The 7,558-nt window shown below is 42.1% G+C and overlaps 1 protein-coding gene across 1 annotated transcript in view; it reads left to right on the top strand.

Annotated features, from left to right (window-relative positions):
• LOC101854727 overlaps positions 1 to 7,558 on the top strand; it is a 46,010-nt gene that overhangs the window by 349 nt on the left and 38,103 nt on the right. The gene's annotated exons all lie outside the window — the stretch shown is intronic.

The raw sequence follows: 7,558 nt of genomic DNA on the forward strand, positions 1-7,558 counted from the left end.
CCTCCTTGGGCTAGCCGTACTTAAGTAGATCTACGGCAAGGAGTTTAGAACTAATGGAGCCTCCTCTCTCTCTTCGCGGCGCCACGAGCAGTACGCCGCGGTGGGGATCAAATATGGCCGCCGAGTGTGGGCTAAATCTCGAACTGTGGCGTTTCTTTTTATAGAATCTTATCGGGCTGGGCCACGTTGTGGGGGTGGGCGGGGTGGGGGAATGCACGCAAGGAAGAGGGGATGGGGAGGTGATGAAAGGGAGGGGCAGGCCTTGGGAAGGGACGAAGGAGAATGGGGAAAATTAAATATGGTTTGGTGTTTCTTCAACATAGAAAATATTCATCATTATTGTTGTTGAGTATTGATTTCCTATTCTAATGGAGCCTCTACTCTAGATATCTACATTTAGACAACAGCAGCATCTAATTTGCACACACAATGGAAAGCAATATAAATGTATAATATGTATATACATACACACTTATAATGATTATATATATATACACATAATAATTATATAGGCCTATATATATACACACACACATATATATATATATATATATATAAGAATACTTTTTTTAAAATTGAGTATCTTGATCTTTCTGCTGGGGTATTGTATCCTTTTCAACCTGGGTAGGCCTTGGCAGGTAGCGCCAGAGCCAGCCTCTTATGAATGTTAATGATCTAAATTGTGTTGCTGGGGGCATAAAAACACTTTCATTCAAATTTTTTAAAAGGAAAACAACTTAACTGTGAAAACTTCGGTCCACTGCAGCATCATATCGGTTCTTACACTTAAATACAACACAGATGCAAGGCATTTTTACTAATTGACTTGCCTAATCTCAAGGACCTCGGAATAAAACCTTCTTTCTTATCTAGATTTCAGTGCGTAAGTCGGGCATTCGCTCAGCGCAGGTAGACCACAGTTCCGCCGCGAGAGAGGGCTCCTATCAGGCGTGCGGTGCCGCCCACAGAGCATCCTCCGTTACTTTTAATCTCCTTGATCTACGGCTAGACTTAGAGTCTAGAGGTACTTTTAAGTACGGCTAGCCGTACTTAGATCTAGGTTTGGCCCTATCGACTCAAGCCTGTTAAGTACACGGGTCTCATTAGATCTAGATCTAGTAATTATTCAGGTTCAAATACATGCAAGTCAGTAAGGCACCTGTTGGTTTTGTCTGAAATACAAATACTTTAGGCATTGCAAACTAAAAAATTCATTTACAATTCAGCCATCAATATTAAGTATGGCTAGACTGACAGTCTAGCCGTCCTTAAGTACGGCTAGCCTGGCTGTCTACCCGTACTTAAGTACGGCTAGACAAGAAGTCTAGCCGTACTTATCTTAGGCCCTATTAACATTAGAAAACAGGAAGTTTAAAATACTTGCACAGTCATTAATTAAGGCACCTGGTTTCGTCTCAAATACAAATACTTTAGGTACTGCACACTAAAAATTTATATTTGCAATTCAGTAGGCCTATTTTTTTTTAAATGCTCAGTCTTGCCATCATATTAAGAATAAGTACGGCTAGACTGTCAGTCTAGCCGTCATTAAGTACGGCTAGCCTCTTCCTTTCACAAAGACCGATCATTTGCTGCCGACTCTCTAGCGGTGTGTGTGGGTCCAGAATATTAAGACTCGAGTCAATACAAGAGTTTCTACGGCCCTTAAGACTCAAGTAATAGTACAGTGGAATCCTGTTATAACGAGAGGGAGGGGACCGGTCCGAAATGTCCGTTATAGCAGGATTCTCGTTACAAGGGATCCAGTAATAAATTCAAGGGAAATAGTAAAGTAGGCCTAATCTATGATTTGGCGTTCTGTTTATTCCTTTTTGCATTTCCCCTGATGATGATTTGTTCAACATGATCTCTAGGTCTTACTTGATCAAAAATCGAATCAGGTTTCTTTCTCTAGCACTAGCAATGTTGACAAATCGGCCTTGACGATCAGAAAGAAGAGGCTCTGGCTTTAGGCTAACTCGCCCGTTGTGTTATCCCCCACCCCACCACACACTGTGGCGCGTTGCGTCTGCTCGCGCACATCATACATTCACTCCATCCATCTATCACAGCATTGTGACCTCTCCATCCCTCACCAGAGAAGTGAGAGGCACGGTATGCCTAGATAGTCTAGACTGGGCTGACCTATCACGCTATGCGTTCGCTTGAGTCTGCGCATGCCACACCCTCCCCACTCATTCGCTCCGGCCTTCATTGTTGGTTCGCGTGGGCTCTCCCATTCCTTGTTTCGCTGGATCACCGACAACTTTCTCAACTGGCAAGGTTTTATAGGTTTAATTGGTCTGTGCGCTGTGCACAGCAGCAGCAATATTCCGTTATAAACGACTCGCGTGACGGTCTGATTGCGCAATAGCAGTATTTTTTTATTTACAAAGATAAAGAAGAAAAAAAACGGGGTTTTAGAACAGTGTCTTTATGACAGACTTCTCGTTGTTTCAGGACTCGTTATAAGTGGACTCCACTGTATCCCGAAAGGGAATTTTAGTGGGTTACAAAAAAAAAAGTTTGTTGAATATTGGACAAAAAATACAGTGAACAGTGCCTTCCTTAGTGGGCGCTTGAGTAGGCTTATGGCAATTCTAGACATCTGCATGCTGTTTAAACCGTATTTTCTTTTCTTTTAAGAAGTGGCTATTCTCATAGAATAAAAATACGATCGACCTCTCGTTGGCTCTTCTCACCCGGTGTGAAACAAGACTTGTTTTTTCCTAATTTCTGAATACTTTCTATCGGTGTGGATGATCAAATTGACAAACCCATAGAAAAGAAATGGTATTATAGCACCAAAGTAAACTAATTTGGTGGTCTGCAAAGATGTTACGGCTATTTCACTTTTCGAATTGAGTCGAACTACACTGGTCGGCATTTTGTTTTGCTCGGAAGTTCTCGCTAGATCTAGGCTACTCCCCTCTCTCTCTCTCTCTCTCTCTCTCTCTCTCTCTCTCTCTCTCTCTCTCTCTCTCTCTCTCTCCCCCTCTCTTTTTCTCAATGCCCGCAGACAAATGTACACGTTTTCAACACAATAGGACTGAAACGTTTGTTTACACCCCAGAATTCAATAAAAAGGGTAGATCTAGAATTCTGTGGTTTACACTGGTTATCACGGTAAACGCACACAGGGTGAGGATAGCCAAAAGGCTCGCCCACTCACCCTGGGTGAGAAACCTGCAACTGCGCTAGAATAGAGGTGGCCTTTATCTTATCAATTTTTTCAAAGATAATTCTCTGTTGCAACAGTAAGAATAAAATGTACACAGACTGTAAACCTCAGACAAGGCACTTCATATTTTAAAGTAAATGAAGTTCGCTTAGGTCATCATAGGTTTTTTACTGTGGTTTCCTTTTTTTCTTTTTTTTTTCTTTTTTTCTCTTTTTTTCTTTTTTTTTGGGAGGGGGGGGGCGGGGTTGCTTTTTTGGTTTTATTGGGGTTTTTTCCTTTAATAAAAAAAAAATTGCGTATTAGAATTTCTCTTTTATCAATAATTAACTTGGTTTTAAAAACCAAATTTCTCTCCTTTTCTTCTTATTTTTCTACGAACTCAAGTGTAAACTCGAGTCCTTACTCGAGTAATTTACTTGTGACTCGAGTCAGGACTCGCCGCATGTATTACTCGAGTCTTGAGTCTGGACTCGGTACCTGCACACCTCTACTGCCGATTTGCCGATCAATAAAAATAATTGGTTCTTGCGTGTATCGGTGCCATTCATCATGAAATTAAGGCCACATTTATCATGTCTCGCTATTCTCACCCCCGCCCCCTCCCCCAGTTGGGCATGAGGCGAGGACTCCCCCACTCGCAGGCCGATAAAAACACCCAGGCACTTGGTACATGTAGCCTACCGCATGTGGTTGGGAACGAATAATAATAATGTAAAAACATGTTTCACCACTCCAGTGAAAAAAAAAGGCTATCACTACCTACGCTACTGAGCAAGATGTGGGACCAGCCGCCTGCCGGATTATTTGTTGTTTACACACTGACCTAACGATGGCAGGCCTCTCACTCTCTGCTTGCACACAATAAATTAAGGCCTATTTGCAACGCCGCGTTGCAATTAGCGTCAGTGCTAAAAAAAATGCCGCGTTGAGATTAGTGCCAGTGCTAAATAAAACGCTGTGTCGCCGTGTGTAAAATATGCTTAATCTGCACTTCGTTATCAGAAGTTCTGATGGCCGAAGTGACAGCGCGTGCGCTTGAAGTAAAACCGTTATTTTTTTTTAGCGTGGGTTCGATCCACTGACCTAAACTATATATTTTAGGTCAGTGGTTCGATCCCGGTCCTGGACGTTTGTTTTTTCGGTTTTTGTTGTTGTTGTTGTCCTCTTCTCGACTGACCAACAAATTGTTCCCATAATTATATCTTGTTGCTTTATAGTTTGTTTTATGTACTTATGAAGCATGCACATTCTGGTTTTGTCCCCAAGAGGAGCTCTGTACAAAGTTTAGGCCTTAGGCTGCAACCATATTAACGCCCGACACCGACTGACGGACCAGACCCGCCGTTTTACGCCGGGTGCGGCCGACCATGTTAACACTAGAGACGGGCGGGAAGCGCTTTTTCCTTCCCGAGCGAGAAGACCGAGTAGCTGACCTATTTCTCGCCGAGACCGGGAACGAGAAATACTTCCCGTCTCGTGTCTCGAGTCTCGAGCAATGCTTCTCGTCTCGTGACCAATTTCTCTTCTCGCCCCGCAGTTCGAGCCGCTCGTTGAGCGAGAAGGCCGGCCGTGGCCGAAATTTCTCTTCTCGCCCCACAGAACGAGCAACCTGTTTAGCGGGAAGGCCGGTCGTTGCGGGGATCTAAACTTAGAAACTAGGCTTGCCCTGGTGCGCAGGCGCAGGCGGTGAATGAAAGTAGGGAGACGACCTAGGCCTAGGCCCTGATCAACTCCCCACTCGCCTCGTCTCGCCACCCTCTACCCTCCCTTTCAGTTTCACACACAGGACGGCACGGTGATGGGTGGCACTGTCTGCGTTGTCATTTCTCGCCTCTCACTCTCTCACTCTCTACTCTCTACTGTTACTCGTTATGTCAAGCCAACGAGCAAGTATCGCGTCTCGGTACCGAGTACCGAGCAGAAATTTAGTGCCTTGGAAGTGACGGGAAGGCCGTTTCCCGCGAGAAACGAGACTCGGCTCGTCTCATGTCCGCCCCTAATTAACACCGGTTTTTGTCAGTCAGACACCGCCGTCTTGCAAATATGGCGTGTAGCAGAAGAAGAAAATTGTTGTTGTTGCTGCTTTTGAGAAGCAAACAAAAAAAGGAAAACCAAGACAAGAAGATTTTCAGTTCGTCCCATCCAAAGAAAGCGTGGTACACTATGTGAATTTCATCATTTGTTTCCGCACTTGTTGGAAGACAGTGAAAAATCCCAACAATACTATCGCATGAAACACAGCAGTTTCAATGAACTGCTAGAGTTATGCAGAGCTGACCAAGAACTGCTAGAATTATATGTCGTGTCATTGAGGCCTGGAAAGGGGACACAACTATGCAGTGATAAATCATTAAAATTACCTCCCATTTCACCCGTCGACGGGCCGTCTTCGATAGAACATGTTTTATCGGAGACGGTCTGACCGGGGACGACCACTGTCCTAAAACTATCTTTTTAGGTCAGTGGCACAGAATTCTACACTAAGTGTAGAATTCTGTGGTCAGTGGAGACGACGCAGGACGATCGGGCGTCAGTATGGTTGCCGAAACCGTTTTTGTTACCTTCCATAAACTCCTTGCTTCCATGTAACTAAAGAGCCGGTGCGCATTCTTTTGTACCCGAAGACGGTCTGGTCCACTGAACATTAGACTTAGAGAATGTAGATAGTAGACAGCTTGAATACGTTCTCTAGGCCTAACTTAAATTTAAGTTCGAGTTGCACCGTCTTGTTATTGTTATCCAAGCGTCTTTCCACTTAAACTTGCTCAAACTGTAACTCAAATGATTATGATTATGAGAGATGAACAAGACGTCTACTTTTGTGCAAACAATGTCAGAAACAATATTGTTAGATATTCTAGATCTAGATTTTTCTAGATCTAGATCTACCCAATATTGATCGGAATAAGATAACGTCATAAAAAAGGAGTCAAATCCTAGGAGGTTTATCAAAAAACTGAGAAAGCTTCCACAATGCAGGCAGAACTACAGTATTATCATGTAGAAACGATGGCTACTAGGCCTACATCTAGATCTAATTTTAGTACTGGCGTTTCAAATAGCACGGGGAGCTATTCAAAACGCGGCGTTGCAAATAGCGCTTGCCATAAATTAATTATGGTTCAAGGACCAGAGAGCGTGTACAAACGTAACGAGACACAAGCACGAGACAATAAACGCTCTTGCACGACGTAGAAGGGTTGTGAATTATTCAGACCAAATGGGCAAGGGCGTTAAATTGTAACTAGTTTTATAATATAATTAAGCCAGCGCGTTTGTTTTCCATTTTTATGTCTAAAAGTTGCCACAAAAATGGCAAAAGTTGCCTTTAATTTTCAACACTCTAGGTGAAGATGGTGTCAACAAGTGAAAAAGAGACGAAATGAAAATAAACTTTCTTTCTAAAAGTAAAGAAGTTCGGGGTTTTTTTTCCGATTTTTATTCCCCGTTTCGGGGTTGGGGTTTTTTCTGCATTTTTGTGCGTTTTATTTATTTATTTTTTTGTTTTGTTTTGTTTGAAAAAATGCAAAAATCGCCGCAGCGATTCGGGGACCAAAAATGCCAAAAAATCGCGGCGCATCGCGGGTCGCGGCCGCGACAAACGCAGATACTAGATTAAGCAACCCAAACTCTTTCCTCCACTTTCTTTTTTTTTTTTACCTTAATCTTTCTTTTTTCTTTTTTTTAATCTTGCCTCTTCTGTCCCTTTCTTCTTGAACATTTGGAGTTTGGAGCAAAAAAAGAGCTAGAGAGCTAATAGATCTAAATGAAATTCTCCGGAAGACCTGATCCAAAAGAGCCAAATTTCTGGGATTTGGCTCCAATCTGACAACAACCCAGACTGTGGACTGTGTCTGTTTACAGTTCTCCTTGATCTAGATCTAGATTGTGTCCGGCACAGAATTCTACACTTCTACTGAACTATCGAACACCTAGATCTAGATTCTCCTACTTTTACACAATGACTTAGATCTGTATCAAATCGTCTTAACCGATGAGTATTTTTTTCAAACATTTGTACACATCTATAGGTTCTATATTATTCTAGAAATTTCTTTAAAGAAAATTCTTTAATAAATACTAGACCAATATTTTAAAAAAAATCCCAGTCAATGGTTTCTACAGATTTTTAAAAAGTTTATAGCTGGAGCTAAAAATCTTTTAAAAGCAAGTCCGTCCTTTTTTCTACTTCTGCTGGCGACATAAAGTTAATTATTGAACGCATGTTTTGAGAACATTAATTAGATCTAGTGAAAAAATATGTTCAGTGTAAAACAAATTTCTTGTAACAAGTTTTGCTACTAAAAAATTACGTAGGCCATATCGTCGATGGGATTCACAAACCGGCTACATGCAAAAATTTCAAAAATCTTTTTA

Source organism: Aplysia californica, unplaced genomic scaffold (assembly GCF_000002075.1).
Source record: "Aplysia californica isolate F4 #8 unplaced genomic scaffold, AplCal3.0 scaffold00271, whole genome shotgun sequence".
Lineage (NCBI taxonomy): Eukaryota > Metazoa > Mollusca > Gastropoda > Aplysiida > Aplysiidae > Aplysia > Aplysia californica.